Genomic DNA, 18,466 nt, shown 5'->3' with positions numbered 1-18,466 from the left:
AATTGGAAATTCCTCATCAGAATATAATTTGTCTGAATCATTCAAAGTATATGCTACTTTGATTGTTTCGTCATTCAAATTATTTTTTGATAATAGAAATTCTTTATGTAAACCCTTTTGACCGATGATTTCGAACTGTCAACTGATGAACTTGAGCTCTCAGATTCAGACATTGACTCTGACTCCTCATCCTTATCCAACACCTGATCAACCACTTTCTTTATTAACTCAGACTCATGATCAGTGTCAGACGATGTGGATGTGACATCAATGTTGTCTGGTAACTCATCAGTTGTTTCAGACTTTTACTTTATATTGACTGCCTTTTTGAGTTGTTCTGAATTTGGTTTTCTGGGAGAATAACCTTCCCAGATCGGAGACGGACACTTGTTATAATTTGCACTTTGTTTCTTACCAGTATCCGTATCTTCCGGCTTCTTATCTTGAAAGGCTTCAAAAACTGCTACTATCGGATAGATTCTATCAATCAAGTAATCAGAACTTGAGTAACTAATTAGCAATCTTCTGATTCTTTCATTCTCAATCTTTTTAGTCTCTAATTCTTGCTTCAACTCTGCACACTCTTCAATATAATGATTGATGGCCTTCTGCTTAGACATCATTACTGCATTCATCATTGTCAAAGCATCTTCTCTTTCTGAGTTTGTCTTTTCCAACTGGTATACTGTTCTGTTCAACACATCATAAGTTTCTTTCACGTACTTAACATCGAACAACAATTTTTCTTTCATCTCGTCTAGCTCACTATATTTCTTATCTTTCTCTTCACAATGTTTACATGGTTCCAAACATTTCAGACAAGGTTTTGTGATCTCTACAATCTTTTCAATCATTTTAACCTCGTGCGATCTAAACAAAATTACAAACGATCTGATGATGTTTCCCACGGCCTGAACACTTCGTACAACCTGGTTTGATCAAACTGTGCGACCTGACTAAATTTCACACGATCTGGATAGAATTCACACAACCTGATGACCTGTTAACCAGACCGTACGATTTGAAACATAATTTTCAATCGACCTGGTGATTCTCGAATGATCTGAGATGTTTTTCACGCGTTTTGGTCAATTTTATCAAGTTTTAGGTTGAATTTGGTTCTGATTTTTTCAAGGATTGATTAAAACTCAGTTTTACATGTTATATCACAAAATCAGATCATTTTAACCGTAAATTCGTAGAAATTTTGAAGAAAAAGTGTAGAAGAATGAGTAGAAATGAGTAGAAACCAGATTTTATCCATGAAAACAAGCTGAAATGGTAAGAACTCTTCCTCCTGAGCTCTGATACCACTTGTAGGATCGATGAATCGATCAAACGAGACGTTCAGAAGAGCTCTCGATCAATACGAAAGGCGGAATCAGATGTATTGATGTTATTGCAGCTTGATTTGCACTTAGAAGTAGATTAACTGTCGTTTGTATTGATTTCACAACGTTACAAGAGCTGGCAACACTTCGGCAGAGCTTCGCTACCGGAATCAGAATGTTTCAAATGAAGAACCAAGACCCTCTATACATAGGAGAAGTCAGGTCGCACGAACCATACATGTCCAGGTCGTACGAACTGGTCAGTTTGCACGAACTGGCAGGTCGCATGAACCTGCTGGTTCAGCCCTGTTTCCCGTTTCTCTCGAACTACATGTCTTGGTCTATCTAACCTATTACACGACTCGATATAAGACAAAGTCAACAGACGTATGCACTAACAGGGAAGTGGTAGGAGTCAATCTTCAGAATCACGAACATTTGATCAGAGAGGCGATAAGGGAAGAAGGATTTCAAGTAGTGGCAAGATGAATTTTTTGTCTTTGAACATAAGAAGTTTAGGGAAGGGGTAAGGATAAAGCGGGGTGGATTAGAGAGTTAAAAAAGGATAATGGGATCGATTTTATGGCGTTACAGGAAATCCAATTTAGTGAAATTATGTAACAACACTCAAAAACACATTATAAGGAACCCTTAATGAGACCCCATACGTGTACGACATAATCCAAAATGCAAAACTGGAAATAGGGGCTCAGGAGGCACATGGGGGGGATCCCCTAAAGCTTGCGCGACACGCGATAGCTAAACCATACGTATTTTATTGGATTAGATTGAACCACTGGCTCTAAAACAAAACAAGGCTACCCTAGGCAAACTAGGTCTCGGCCGCGACACGCAATAGGGATCCTTGTCCCTTGCGCGACGCTAGGGAGCGATCCAGTTTGACTATATAAAGCCTGGCTTGGGACAGAAGCTTTCACATCATTTTGAAAAAGTTTTGACAAAAGCTCTGCTTCTTTTACTCCGTTTCTTTTTAGTGATACACTCCTAATCGCGAAGCTTTGCTGCATTGTAAGTGTTTTAACCCCTAATCACTGATTCGATACCCCGTCCGATCGATCCTAAACCCAGCAACGAATGTCAAGGTGCTGCCTGAATAAGGCTATACTTTGCTAACTATGTTGGGGTTTTGATCTCTTGATGTATCGATAAAGTTGAGTTGGTTTATTATACTAACACGTGTGCATTGTATATTTTATTAGGAACTCAGTAAATTTCACCAGGAAATATTATCAGGAAGCTTTTAGTAAACCCTAAGTTTACAACGTGAGTCATTCTCCTTTTTCCTCACATTATTGTGAGATATTCTTCTTACTCAAATTGCTTTGCAAAACCCTAAATGTTTTCAGTTATACTTACAATGATTAAGTCTTTGTATTCTAAAATTATTTCCAGTATGTAGGGTTTTGTATACATGACTAGTCTATACTATCTATATCTATACTATATATATAATACATATTCGAAGGGCAGAAATGGTCATTTGCCACTTTTTCAACATTTACAATCCCTTAAAGCTTAGTGTACAACCCTTAAAGCATAAAACATCCACCAAATCATCAAACCAATTAAAAACACACGGGTCTCATACATTAGGGTTTTGGACAAAACATTCGCCGCTCCTCGGTCTTTCTTTTCTCCCCCCGGCGATTCTAGGGTTTCGCTGAAACAACCAGTAGCTTCAAGATCTATGGTTTCTCTGTGATGAATCTCTCTACATCCGTCACCATATCTCCTCCCTCATTATCCTCGCCACCATCTCATCCCTTTCTCTGTGATGAATCTTTCGCCAGGCGATTCTAGGGTTTCTTTCCCAGTCGCTTCAAGATCTACGTTTTCACAGTGATGAATCTCTGTAGATCCGACACCAGATCGACATGTTAGAAGGCTTAGAAACCGAAAAAACGGATATGGGTGTCGGAAAATGGTCGGAAATTTCCGACCAGTTTCCGACTAAAACATTTATTTTTTCATATTTAATTATGCTGAGGTGTATATATATATATATAAATGTATTTCTTGTCTCTATATGTATGTGTACGTGTGTATTAGTATGTAGTTGTCTCAGCAGATATATACATATATACACACACACTTATACATGATCGAAAAGTACGGCGAATACCCCACTCTGCATCCGGTGGGAGATGCTGACTTGTGGGAGCGTGCGCACGGAGGGAGCCGATTCGGGATCGGGTCTTCGGATCTTAGTTTTGTCGTTAACGGCACAACGACTTCGTCATCCGGGTCTGCCTCTTATGCCGACTACCAGCGCTCGCAAGAGGAGGCATTATTAATATTATTTATTATTTATTTTTTTATCATTATTTATTATTATTATTATTATTAATGTGTATGCATAGGGGTGGGTTTCTAAATTTAACTAGGGGTATTCGACGTCGCGCGTTGCGGGACATGACGGTGTATGGTTATAATAACTACAGGTTTTCTTACAGTAAGGCGTCGCGCGGCCAGAGATTTACGAACTAAGGCGCAAAGCATACAAACGTTAGATCAAACCCAAACTCGTTCCAACAAAAGTCGTTTTTTACTTTTGTTGACCCGAACCCGTTTGGGCCAACAAAAGTCGTTTCTTACTGTTGGATATGATATGTTCTATTGTTTGAGTTGTCTTTAATGTGGTTCTTCCACATCAAGGTGCATGAAAAAACAAATGAAAATGTACGAATATAATACGTCCTTGAGTTAACCATTCCAATCTGAAAGGAAATGGAGTTAAAAAAATCCCAATTTTCGTAATGAATTTAAAGTTTAAAGCACAAATCCTGATCAAATTGATATGGTAAAGGGTCAGAACGGGTCAGGTCAAAACAGGTCAATTAAAAAAAGGGTTGTTTTGGTTGCGTCAAAACAGGTTCGGGTCTAAACGGGTTCGGGTCAGAATTTTTTAATATTTTTTTGGTAAAATATATGTTTAAAAGATGATACTTTGATAACAAACTCTTTTTTTGTACCGAATAAAGATTATGGTCTCTTATCCATTTTGATTATAAACTTCTATATATATTGTTTTTTTTATATTATGTTTGTTGTTAACAATTATATAGGTGCGGAACTTGCAATCCCAGGTGGAAAGGTGAAATAAATGATTCGAAGAGGCGCAACAATCCCACGTTGAAATGTTACAAAACCAAGTCGAAGAGATGCAACAACAAATGAGAGAAGATATGCAACGACAAATGTCAGAGTTTATGAAACAATTTGGTAATCCTAGCAATCCTCCACCATAGTTTAGTTTCTGCTTGTTGTCTTTTGTGGTTGAACTTGTAATTTGACAACGGTGTCATATTTTGTGGTTGAACTTGTAATTTGACAACCGTATCATATTGTGGTTGAACTTGTAGTTGGAAACCATATTGTATTTTGTGGACGAACTTTAGTTTATAATAGTATCATATTTAGGATTTTTATTGGATTTTTTGTCTGCATTTTTAGTAGAAAAAATCTGGATTTTTTAGTTTTTTTATATTTTTTTTATTAAAAGGTTTTTAGTCGGAAATTGGTAGGAAGAGAAATTAGAAAATCTGGTCGGAAAACTGTGGAAAGGTTATGGTCGGAAAACAGTAGGAACATGGTTGTCGGAAACAGTAGGTACACGGTGGTCGGAAAGCTGTAGGAACCTTTTGGTCGGAAAATAGTAGGAAAACGGTGGTCGGAAATTAGTAGGAAAACGACGGTCGGAAAGCTGTAGGAAAATTGTGGGATGTGACAACCCGAACTCTCAAGGTAGCGTTTCATCTTTCGACCCTTACTTCTTGTTATCCTTTCCTGATTATGATTAATACATTTTGCTCGTATAATCTTGTTATTCGATAACTTATCTAGAAATGTTTCGACACTGGGACTGCACATCAAATGGGTCGCCCACTGGACATTTAAACACTTCGGCCCACTATGTCTTGTAATTCATGATTGAATGTAGCATGCTAGTCATCGGCCCACTATGTGTGTATTTTATAGTTTAGGTGTTGCATGTTTGTCACTGGCCCACTTGTACTATAAATCACGTAGAGTTTTCCTCTATTTCCACAACTCACAATATCACTTTACAAACCCTAAACACCTCCCCGTTGTAAAAGTGACGGCAGCGGACATCCTCCAAGCATCGCCCCTTTTGCGACTTACTGTATTCGATTGTCTTTCGCCTCTCGGTTAGTGAATCATACTCTTATTCGTTCGTGATTGTACGTGCCTTATCTTTTGTTAGTTGCGATTGTATGTGCACCGGTTCGTGATCTGGTTATGATCATATGTACTGATCGTTCATTCATGTTCTAATATAATTATTACGCATTGAATAACACGTAACCGAACAAATATATATGTTAGAACTGGCATGCTAGAGGAATTCACGGGTAGGTGAAATCACTTGTCGCTTGTTCGATTGGTCATTAGCTGCTGTGTGTATAATCGTTTGGATGTGAGTTACTCGATTGTATAGTTTCCGATGATCTTGTTATGCGGCCGGATGATATACGGTGGTGCAATTTAGGAAACTGTGTGATAGCCTTATGTAATGTGATTATGTCCGATTTCATAGTATGCGTATTAAGTGTTTATACAGAAGGTGTAGTATTGCTATATGAAATATATGTGGGCAATGTTGATGATGAGTTGTTGTCATGATTATTGGGGTCCAATGAAATGTTGACTAAATATATATAATTGCCGACATGAACTGTAAAGTGTAAACATCACATGTTGAATATATAAGTTTATAGGGAATGAAGTGTTGGAGATTGGTGGTTGGTTCTAGTGGGCGGCACCCCTTGCTAGCATTGGACCACATGGCCGCACAGTAGGATTGGGTAATCAATAAAAAAAAATGAATGGAATGATAAATAGTAAACTTATGTAATAAGCCTTGGGCGGCGCATAGCCTGTTATGATGCAGCTGGGCTGCGTGACCAAGAGACTTCAGCCTTCGGGCAAGCCCACCTCATCTTAGTTGGTGGATACGATAAGTGGGCCATGACAAGCAGTTTAGGTAATTAGTTATGTTAAGTGGGTTCGTATGAGTTGCAAGCTATTAGACTAGGTGTCTTTCATCAATTGAGATGTGCCATGTGTAGAATTAATGGTTTGGTAGTATATGTAGCGATCATAGTTAGCTTCGTCTGATTTAATGTGTATGACTGTGTCTTTGTTGAGCGAACAAGAGTAACGAATAATTAATGATATTTAATCGATGTGTAAATTGATTAGGACTGGAACCATATGTGTGTGTTACCTGTATCTTGCTTGTATAATATGCGAAGAAGGGATGTTTGTATGTGAAACGTGTGGACCAGGTGCACTATTGACTGATTGTGGTTAATAACTATTTCTAGGGCGTGGTTGATCAAACTGTTAAACGAGTAAATAGTCTTACCGAGCAAAACCAAGGTGAGTTCACTACATTCGAGCATGCGTCCCAGTGGTTGGGGACAGTCAGTGGGTATCCCATGGGGGGATAAGTCTTTGGGTAAAAACGGGTATATTGGTTAATATTCTCACCTATCATCTTTTGTAAGTCCCTCATCGGGTATTAGTTAGTAGCGCTACTTAGGTTTGGCACCCTCACCCCGTGCCTGTAGAGGACGGAGGTGAACTAATGACCCAGTCTGGCCCAGTACTAGATAGGAGTACGTGGGAAGGGCAGTCATGTATTTCAGGAGCCGTCCGTGTTTGGAAATGAGATATTAACAATATTACTTGCATTGGTTATTGAACTGTTTTACATACAACGGGTAACAAACGTTTTCTAAAACTGTGAACTCGCCAGCTTTGTCTGATACACGTGTTACATGCTCGCAGGTCTTTAGGTACTTGGAACACAGGAACTTGCTGGCTGGAGGGCGCGAGTGGTCATGGTTGCATTGTTGAGCTATTTAACAAACATTTATTTACTTTGGTTGTGTGAAACATATACTTTGTGATACGTTAATGCTTCCGCTGAACTTAATGGTTTCGAACAACTTGTGCTTGGATTTTATTACTAATAATTTATGAAACTTTGTTTTGACCTTGTGATTCAATGTAATTGGTGGCTCATTGCTAGTCGTCACACGCCTAACAGGGACACTCCCTAGGTGGTAATTTTGGGGGTCTGACAGTTTGGTATCAGAGCCACTGGTTATAGTGAATTGGTTGTAAAAATGTTTTATAAAACCAGACTATAACTGAACTGATACGACATACTGATACGACATGGACCATGACACTCAGCTCCAGGCAGCAAGGTTCGTCTCTTGTTTACTATTGTATAATACAGTTAGTACATACTCATGATTGATATCACACTCGAACACACACATGCCATTACAATACGAATTACTATGCTACCTGTCCATACTACGTGTTTTTAAGAGTAGGACTCTTCTTGTGTTTACATGATCTATGTTGTGATATCGACGGTCGTACTGTATGAATTAGGGGAAACCTTCTAACATGAGTAGGGAGGAACTGAGATAAGCATGCAAATCAGGTTATTATTATGGGTGCACACATAATAACAACGTGAGGTGCATGTGAGTCCCAGTAAATCTCGACTAGTGTGAAAAAGGAATCCCGCGTTGTTAGTCAATGTTGTATTAGAACCTCGAAAACTGTGAATACTATAGCAATACTTGACATTCGCCTGAAATGGTCTGTTAATTTGTTACTTCTTCCCATACTTATAGAATCATGAACGGACGTGGTGGAGGTCGTCGTGGTGGACGCGGTGGGCGTGGTGGAGGCCGCGGTGGCGGACAAGGCGAAATCCATATGACTCAAGCTGAGCTAGAGGCATTACTCAACGCCCAGGTGGCTGCAGCCTTGGCAGCTTATCAGGCTGGTATGACATGTACCAGACATTCTTTCCTTTGAATCGTGAACTTGAGTCTTACTTGTTGGTTTATTTTCTTTCGTTAATAGGTCAGCCGGCGCCACAAAACCAGCCTCACCCACCGGTCTGCACTTTTAAAACTTTCATGGATTGCAAGCCACAGACCTTCAGTGGCACTGAAGGGGCTGTAGGACTTATACGCTGGTTCGAAAAGGCGGAGTCAGTGTTTGCGATATGTAACTGCCCAGTTGGGGATAGGGTAAAGTTTGCAGCAGGCACGCTTCAGGATGGTGCCTTGACCTGGTGGAATGCTCAGGTCCAACTACTGGGTATTGAGGCGGCGAACGCCACTACGTGGGATGATTTCAAAGAACTGATGAGAGAGGAATACTGTCCTCGAGACAAAATACAGAAGTTAGAGAATGAGTACTACGATCTAAAAATGGTGGGGTCTGAAATTGAGGCGTATGTGAAGCGGTCGTACGAGTTAGCTGATTTGTGTCCGACTCTGTCCCGACCCATGTCCCGAAGAATCGAGTTGTTTATTAAGGGGTTACCTCCACGGGTGAAGGGTTTAGTTACAGCGGCGAACCTCAATAACCTAACTCAGATTGTTAGATTGGCGCATAAGATCGTTGACCAGGAAGTGGAGAGCGACTCATTGCCACCTCGTATTTCTAGCACTACCACAGCTGCCACTACTTCCACTGCATCTGCTGTTGATAGCAAACGTAAGTGGAACGATGCGGACAAGGGGTCCAACTCTGCACAGCCTCAGAAGAAGACGGATACTGGCAGCACCCGCTGTTTCAGTCAGACAGCATCAGTAAATCAGAACTCGAGTAACAGATCAGGGCAGGGATCATATGCGGGGAAGCTACCCTTGTGCAGCAAGTGTGATTTTCATCACAAGGGGCAGTGTACTCGAGTTTGTCATCGGTGTAATCGACCGGGGCACAAGGCCAGGGATTGTAGGACCACACTTCCAGCTCAGCAGCAGCCAGCGCAGCAGGCGGGTAGGCAACAGCCTCAGCAAACTCAGGGTAATCAGAAAGGGTGTTATCAGTGTGGGGCCGAGGGGCACTTCAAGCGAGACTGCCCTCAGCTGAGACAGAACACAGGGGGTGGTAACGGGAATAACAATGCAGGGAACAACGGGGGTAATGTTGCGCGTGGGCGCGGGTTTGTGCTGGGAGCTGGGGAAGCGCGGAACGACGGCAACGTGGTTACTGGTACGTTTTCAGTGAACGGTGTTATTGCTTCTATTTTATTTGATTCTGGTGCCGACTGGAGTTACGTGTCTTTAGAGTTTAGTTCCCAGTTAGGGTTAAGTCCTACACTTCTCGTAATGAAACACATAGTAGAAATCGCAAATGGTAAAACAATTGAAGCTACACATGTTCTATTTGGGTGTAAAATCGATCTTCTGGGTCAAGTCTTCGACATTGACTTAATTCCTATTACTCTTGGAAGCTTCGACGTGATCGTTGGTATGGACTGGTTGTCCAAGAATCAAGCGGAGATTCTCTGTAAGGAGAAGATCATACGTGTTCCTCTTCCTAGTGGGGAATTTCTATCAGTTCAGGGTCATCGCAGCGGGACCCCAGTTAGTATTGTCTCGGCAATGAAGGCTCAGAAGTATTTGCGTAAGGGCTATCCTGCTATACTGGCTCTTGTCACTGATTCACCGCCTAATGAAAGGAAGATTGAGGATCTTCCAGTTGTTCGTGACTATCCTGACGTATTTCCTGCGGAACTCCCTGGTTTACCTCCACATCGTCAGGTGGAATTCCAGATTGACCTCGCCCCAGCGGCAGCCCCAGTTGCTCGTGCTCCTTATCGTCTTGCGCCAGGAGAACTGCAGGAATTATCAAACCAACTCCAAGAGCTGTTGGATAGGGGTTTCATCCGACCTAGCTCTTCCCCCTGGGGAGCCCCAGTCTTATTTGTGAAGAAGAAGGATGGGTCCTTGCGAATGTGTATAGATTATCGCGAGCTCAACAAGATGACGATCAAAAACCGTTATCCTTTGCCTCGTATTGACGACCTGTTTGACCAGTTACAGGGGTCGGGCTTTTACTCTAAGATCGACTTAAGGTCTGGTTATCATCAAGTGCGAGTCAGAGAGGAAGACGTCCCCAAAACCGCGTTTCGGACGCGATACGGTCACTATGAGTTCTTGGTTATGCCATTCGGGTTAACCAACGCACCAGCGGTCTTCATGGACCTCATGAACCGCGTGTGCAAGCCCTACCTTGATGACTTCGTGATCGTTTTTATTGACGACATTCTAATTTACTCCAAGAACAAGGAGGATCATGAACGGCATCTACGCCTTATCCTAGAACTCCTGAGGAGGGAGCAGTTGTACGCAAAATTTTCTAAATGCGATTTTTGGATACGGGAGGTACATTTTCTGGGGCATATAGTCAATGAGGTGGGCATACATGTGGATCCTGCCAAGGTTGACGCCATTAGAAATTGGGCGGCACCAAAGAACCCTTCGGAGATGCGGCAATTTCTCGGTCTAGCAGGGTATTATCGTCGTTTCATTCAGAACTTCTCAAAGATTGCACAGCCACTCACCTCGTTAACCCAGAAGAAGGTAGTTTACTCTTGGGGGACGAAGCAGGAGGATGCTTTCCAGCTTTTGAAACAAAGGTTATGCAGTGCACCAATCCTATCTCTACCGGATGGCACTGAGGATTTTGTAGTTTATTGTGATGCTTCGATTCAGGGTCTCGGTTGCGTGTTGATGCAACGCGAGAAGGTGATAGCTTACGCTTCTCGACAGTTGAAGGTTCACGAGAAGAACTATACGACACATGACTTGGAGTTAGGAGCAGTGGTGTTTGCGCTGAAGATTTGGAGGCACTATTTATACGGTACGAAATGCACTATCTATACCGACCACAAGAGCCTTCAGCATATCTTTGACCAAAAAGAATTGAACATGCGTCAGCGTCGTTGGGTGGAGTTGTTCAACGATTACGAGTGTGCCATCAAATACCACCCAGGTAAAGCTAACGTCGTGGCGGACGCACTTAGCCGCAAAGAAACGAAGCCTAAACGCGTTCGCGCATTACAGCTCACTATTCATTCCAACCTTCCTGATAAGATTCGTACGGCTCAGACTGAGGCATTGAAGGAAGAAAACATCGAAGCTGAGGGTTTACGCGGTATGGAAAAGCAGTTTGAGCAGAGATCTGATGGCATCTACTACATCATGGAAAGAGTATGGGTTCCTCTGTTTGGTGATCTTAGAGAACTTGTGATGGATGAAGCACACAAGTCACGATATTCTATTCACCCGGGATCGGACAAGATGTATCACGACCTTAAGGTTATGTATTGGTGGCCGAATATGAAAGCCCTCATCGCCACGTACGTGAGCAAATGCTTAACTTGTGCAAGAGTTAAAGCGGAACATCAGAAGCCTTCGGGTCTACTGCAGCAGCCAGAAATACCCAAATGGAAGTGGGAACAGATCGCTATGGATTTCGTTACTGGATTACCGAGGACTCAAGCTGGAAACGATACTATATGGGTGATTGTTGATCGACTCACGAAATCGGCACATTTTCTAGCAATCAAGGAAACAGATAAGTTTTCGCAGCTTGCAGCAGTGTACCTTAAGGAGGTAGTTGCTCGACACGGAGTGCCAACTTCTATCATCTCAGATCGAGATCCGCGTTTTACTTCTGAGTTATGGCAGTCTATGCACAAATTGTTCGGTTCGAAACTTGATATGAGCACCGCTTACCACCCACAGACGGATGGTCAGAGTGAGCGCACTATTCAGACACTTGAAGACATGCTGCGGGCATGTGTGATCGATTTTGGGAAGGGATGGGAAAGACACTTGCCGTTAATAGAGTTCTCCTACAACAACAGCTACCACACAAGTATTCAGGCAGCTCCGTTCGAAGCATTGTATGGGCGGAAATGTCGTTCCCCTCTCTGTTGGGCAGAAGTAGGTGACAGTCAACTCACAGGTCCTGAACTCATTCTGGAAACTTCGCAAAATATAGCTCGGATAAGGGATCGTATGGCAGCAGCGCGTGATCGTCAGAAAAGTTATGCTAACAAGCGTAGAAAGCCTTTGGAGTTCGAAGTTAATGATCGGGTTATGTTGAAAGTTTCACCGTGGAAGGGCGTTGTACGCTTCGGGAAGCGTGGCAAGCTTAATCCACGTTACATTGGGCCATTCAAAATTATTGAGCGGATCGGTAAAGTCGCTTACAGACTCGAGTTACCTGCGGAATTAGGCAATGTTCACGATGTGTTTCACGTTTCTCAACTAAAGAAGTGTCTGGTTGATGAGACACTAGTTGTGCCATTTCAAGAGCTCAAGTTGGATGACAAGCTGCAGTTTGTTGAAGAGCCTATTGAAATCATGGATCGGGAGGTCAAGGTGCGTAAACACAGTCGAATTCTGATTGTTAGGGTCCGATGGAATTCAAGACGTGGACCAGAGTTCACGTGGGAACGCGAGGATCAAACGAAACTAAAGTACCCTCACCTCTTTCTCAAAGACAAAGCAGAATCAAGCAAAACTGGTGAATCTCGGGGCGAGATTCCTCTTCAGGTTGGGGATGATGTCACATCTGAGCAAAATCCGCAACAACCTTGAATTCTCACTTCATTCTTTGTGTTTACTTGTCAAATTTCGGGACGAAATTCCTTTCAAGATTGGGATGATGTGACAACCCGAACTCTCAAGGTAGCGTTTCATCTTTCGACCCTTACTTCTTGTTATCCTTTCCTGATTATGATTAATACATTTTGCTCGTATAATCTTGTTATTCGATAACTTATCTAGAAATGTTTCGACACTGGGACTGCACATCAAATGGGTCGCCCACTGGACATTTAAACACTTCGGCCCACTATGTCTTGTAATTCATGATTGAATGTAGCATGCTAGTCATCGGCCCACTATGTGTGTATTTTATAGTTTAGGTGTTGCATGTTTGTCACTGGCCCACTTGTACTATAAATCACGTAGAGTTTTCCTCTATTTCCACAACTCACAATATCACTTTACAAACCCTAAACACCTCCCCGTTGTAAAAGTGACGGCAGCGGACATCCTCCAAGCATCGCCCCTTTCGCGACTTACTGTATTCGATTGTCTTTCGCCTCTTGGTTAGTGAATCATACTCTTATTCGTTCGTGATTGTACGTGCCTTATCTTTTGTTAGTTGCGATTGTATGTGCACCGGTTCGTGATCTGGTTATGATCATATGTACTGATCGTTCATTCATGTTCTAATATAATTATTACGCATTGAATAACACGTAACCGAACAAATATATATGTTAGAACTGGCATGCTAGAGGAATTCACGGGTAGGTGAAATCACTTGTCGCTTGTTCGATTGTCATTAGCTGCTGTGTGTATAATCGTTTGGATGTGAGTTACTCGATTGTATAGTTTCCGATGATCTTGTTATGCGGCCGGATGATATACGGTGGTGCAATTTAGGAAACTGTGTGATAGCCTTATGTAATGTGATTATGTCCGATTTCATAGTATGCGTATTAAGTGTTTATACAGAAGGTGTAGTATTGCTATATGAAATATATGTGGGCAATGTTGATGATGAGTTGTTGTCATGATTATTGGGGTCCAATGAAATGTTGACTAAATATATATAATTGCCGACATGAACTGTAAAGTGTAAACATCACATGTTGAATATATAAGTTTATAGGGAATGAAGTGTTGGAGATTGGTGGTTGGTTCTAGTGGGCGGCACCCCTTGCTAGCATTGGACCACATGGCCGCACAGTAGGATTGGGTAATCAATAAAAAAAAAATGAATGGAATGATAAATAGTAAACTTATGTAATAAGCCTTGGGCGGCGCATAGCCTGTTATGATGCAGCTGGGCTGCGTGACCAAGAGACTTCAGCCTTCGGGCAAGCCCACCTCATCTTAGTTGGTGGATACGATAAGTGGGCCATGACAAGCAGGTTAGGTAATTAGTTATGTTAAGTGGGTTCGTATGAGTTGCAAGCTATTAGACTAGGTGTCTTTCATCAATTGAGATGTGCCATGTGTAGAATTAATGGTTTGGTAGTATATGTAGCGATCATAGTTAGCTTCGTCTGATTTAATGTGTATGACTGTGTCTTTGTTGAGCGAACAAGAGTAACGAATAATTAATGATATTTAATCGATGTGTAAATTGATTAGGACTGGAACCATATGTGTGTGTTACCTGTATCTTGCTTGTATAATATGCGAAGAAGGGATGTTTGTATGTGAAACGTGTGGACCAGGTGCACTATTGACTGATTGTGGTTAATAACTATTTCTAGGGCGTGGTTGATCAAACTGTTAAACGAGTAAATAGTCTTACCGAGCAAAACCAAGGTGAGTTCACTACATTCGAGCATGCGTCCCAGTGGTTGGGGACAGTCAGTGGGTATCCCATGGGGGGATAAGTCTTTGGGTAAAAACGGGTATATTGGTTAATATTCTCACCTATCATCTTTTGTAAGTCCCTCATCGGGTATTAGTTAGTAGCGCTACTTAGGTTTGGCACCCTCACCCCGTGCCTGTAGAGGACGGAGGTGAACTAATGACCCAGTCTGGCCCAGTACTAGATAGGAGTACGTGGGAAGGGCAGTCATGTATTTCAGGAGCCGTCCGTGTTTGGAAATGAGATATTAACAATATTACTTGCATTGGTTATTGAACTGTTTTACATACAACGGGTAACAAACGTTTTCTAAAACTGTGAACTCGCCAGCTTTGTCTGATACACGTGTTACATGCTCGCAGGTCTTTAGGTACTTGGAACGCAGGAACTTGCTGGCTGGAGGGCGCGAGTGGTCATGGTTGCATTGTTGAGCTATTTAACAAACATTTATTTACTTTGGTTGTGTGAAACATATACTTTGTGATACGTTAATGCTTCCGCTGAACTTAATGGTTTCGAACAACTTGTGCTTGGATTTTATTACTAATAATTTATGAAACTTTGTTTTGACCTTGTGATTCAATGTAATTGGTGGCTCATTGCTAGTCGTCACACGCCTAGCAGGGACACTCCCTAGGTGGTAATTTTGGGGGTGTGACAGTGGTCGGGACTTTGTCGGAAATAGTAACTTCTTTTTTTTGTCGGAAATTTGTCGCCTCATGGACTTTAGGGTTTATAATTATATTTATCTATATATTGTAATATTGAATAGAATGATGTGGTGAATTCAGTTTACCTTACCTGTATTTCTCTTTGGGTTTTTATCAAAAGTTAAATAGTTGATTTTATTAATTTGAATTTTCTAAGATTTGAGAATACCTGTCCAAATTAGATTATACATGTAAAAAAAGATATAATATTCTTTTTTTTTAATTTCAAGGGGTAAATAAGTAAATTCACACAAGATTACCGTCACGTGACATGCACATGGGGTGTGTTAACTGAGAAATCTAACTGATGTTAGGGCAAAGGACCAAGCGAGTTTATTTTTTGCAAGTATTGGGAACACGCGTGTAAATAGGGCTGTCTTTTTTAACCGAAACCCAAACCGAAACCGAAGTCATCCGAACCCGAAGTAGACAAAACCCGAAGAACTAGTTACCGAATAACTATAAACCCGAACCCAAATATAGTTCTATGGATTTGTTAACGGGTTGTATAAAGGGTAAACGGTTTAACCCGAAAAACGCGAAATAACTTTAAAACAATTAGCATATTTTCTACATATAGTCATATCTTTTAAAAGTAATCCTTTCCTATTTCATGATGCAATCAACCATATCTTCGAGAAAATTTACATTACTAATTCCATCCATATCTCCAATTTTTAAAAGTTTAAAATCACAACATTCGAAATGATGATTGAAAAAGTAAATACAATATATAATGTATGGAATTAAACATGTTACAATTAATAATTTGTTTCTAATTAAAAGACAGGATGCATTTTACAATTTATAATCTGTATTAAATTACTATAGAAGAGTTGTTTTATAAAATTGTTTTGGTAGTTTTCGCTAATAACTAATATTGATATTTTAAATTTTAGAAGGTTGTATTCATTTGTTAACCTAGTTCATTTTCTAACCCAAAACCCGATCTAACCCAACCCGTTCTAACCCAAACCATTTAACCCGAATACCGAAGAAACCGAACCTAGAAAGGTTTGGTTATCAGGTTAAATATTTAGTTTTGAAAACCCGAAAAACCCGAACCGAAAAACCCGAAACCCGATTAAAAAACCCAAAGAACATCCCTATGTCTAATTAGTAAACCATTAGGACCAGGCCTGCAATTTTACCAAACCACATAAACCAACCAGGCATTTAACTCTTATAAAAGAAGTTAAATAGTGGATTTTATTAATTTGAATTTTCTAAGATTTGAGAATACCTGTCCAAATTAGATTATACATGTAAAAAAAGATATAATAGTTTTATTCATTCAAAAATTTATTATTTTTTCTTTTAAAAAGTAATTTTTTTTTGGATTTGTATTTTACCATATTATAGTGTTGCAAAAATTGCGATTACTCGGCGATTAATCGCCGACTAGTCGCTATTCGTCCTCCTACTGAGTAATTTTTCACTAATCAGTCAAAAAATCGCTAGTCGGTCAAATCCGGTCCAAGCCGCCCCAGTCGGCCCTAGTCGGCCCATTTGAAATCCTTACAAAACAGGCCCAAGATTACAACTTTAGCCCATTTTCCTTATCCCTTCCCTTAATATGACGAAGAATTTGAGTCGGGGAAAGAGGATGAAGTAGACGAGGAGATTGAATACGAGTCGGATGGTGTCGAAATCATTGAACACTACGGGGATGACGATTACATTGAGCTATTTGTTAATGTTTGAATTTTAAGTATTGAGACTTGTTATGTTATGACTTATATGTAAGTTTAGTTTGTATTTTGAACAACTTTTACCTTTTTAAGTATTATATTGGTATGGATGTGTGAGTATATATATACATATTTATAAAAATAATAAAATTTACATATAAAATTTCCGATCCGATTAATCCCGAGTAGTCGCTAGTCCCCACCTCACCGGCCGACTAGCGACTAGCAAGTTCTCCAACCTTATAAAACATACTCTTTACAAGTATTGGGCCAAGGTCCAAGTTTTTAAGTTGGTCGGGTCTTGTTTCATTTTCGGGCCTACCCCTTTGCGATATTATGGTGGGGCTAGTGGTGCACAAATCGGGTTTTTTTAAAAACCGGGTTTCGGGTAGAATCGGGTTCGGGTAGGATCGGGTTTTACAAAATCGGGTTTTTTTAAAAACCGGGTCGGGTCCGGGTCCGGGTTCTCTACCAAAAATGTATACCCTATATACCCGGTTCGGGTAGGGTTCGGGTCGGGTTTTATAAAACCCGGGTATTATAATACCCTATTTCCGGGTTCGGGTCCGGTTCGGGTATTCATCGGGTAGGGTTCGGGTATTCATCGGGTTGGGAAAAAACCCGCACCGGGTATTAAAAAAACCCGACCGGAACTATGCTTATAAAATGTATCAAACATAACTCTCACACATAGACATCAAATCTATTGATAAACAGAGGCACAATTTATAAACAGAGGCACAATTTATAGTTCTTCATGTGGTTATTCTTGAACTTTATAAACAGAGGCACAATTTATTAAATACAAAAACTAATAATGATATTAAACAAACAAAGAAAATAGAAGGGCCAACATATATTGGCATATTTGTTTCCACTTGTAATGAAATATACTAAATAATTAAGTAGCGGTGGCAAATATCATTAGAAACCTAATAATTAAACAAGATTACATCAAAGTGCATACATAATTTTGTTAAATCATAAGAATTAGAAGTCTTAATGCATACATAATTAAACAAGGTTACATCAAAATCGGGTTTTTTTAAAAACTGGTTCCGGGTATTTATAAAACCCGGTTCCGGGTTCGGGTATTTATAAAACCGGGTTTCGGGTATAAACCGGGTATAAAAAAACCCGGTTCCGGGTTCGGGTTTTAGATCAAATATGCATACCCGGTCCCTACCCTACGGGTAGGGTCGGGTTCGGGTTCGGGTATAAAAAACCCGGGTTTTATAATACCCGGTTCCGGGTTTTTTTTTCGGGTCCGGGTCCGGGTTCGGGTTTTTTGTGCACCACTAGGTGGGGCGTGGGCTATTTAGAATTGACAGAATAAAGTTGTTTTTGGTACTCAGAAAATACAAATACCAGCCTTCATGAGAACATCTAATTGAACTGTTGCTAGATGTTACTTTATATATTATGCCGTGTTTTCGTCCCATCGTGTGTTACGACA

This window comes from Helianthus annuus, chromosome 5 (assembly GCF_002127325.2).
Source record: "Helianthus annuus cultivar XRQ/B chromosome 5, HanXRQr2.0-SUNRISE, whole genome shotgun sequence".
Taxonomy (NCBI): Eukaryota; Viridiplantae; Streptophyta; class Magnoliopsida; order Asterales; family Asteraceae; genus Helianthus; species Helianthus annuus.
Note: the sequence above shows the minus strand (reverse complement) of the source record.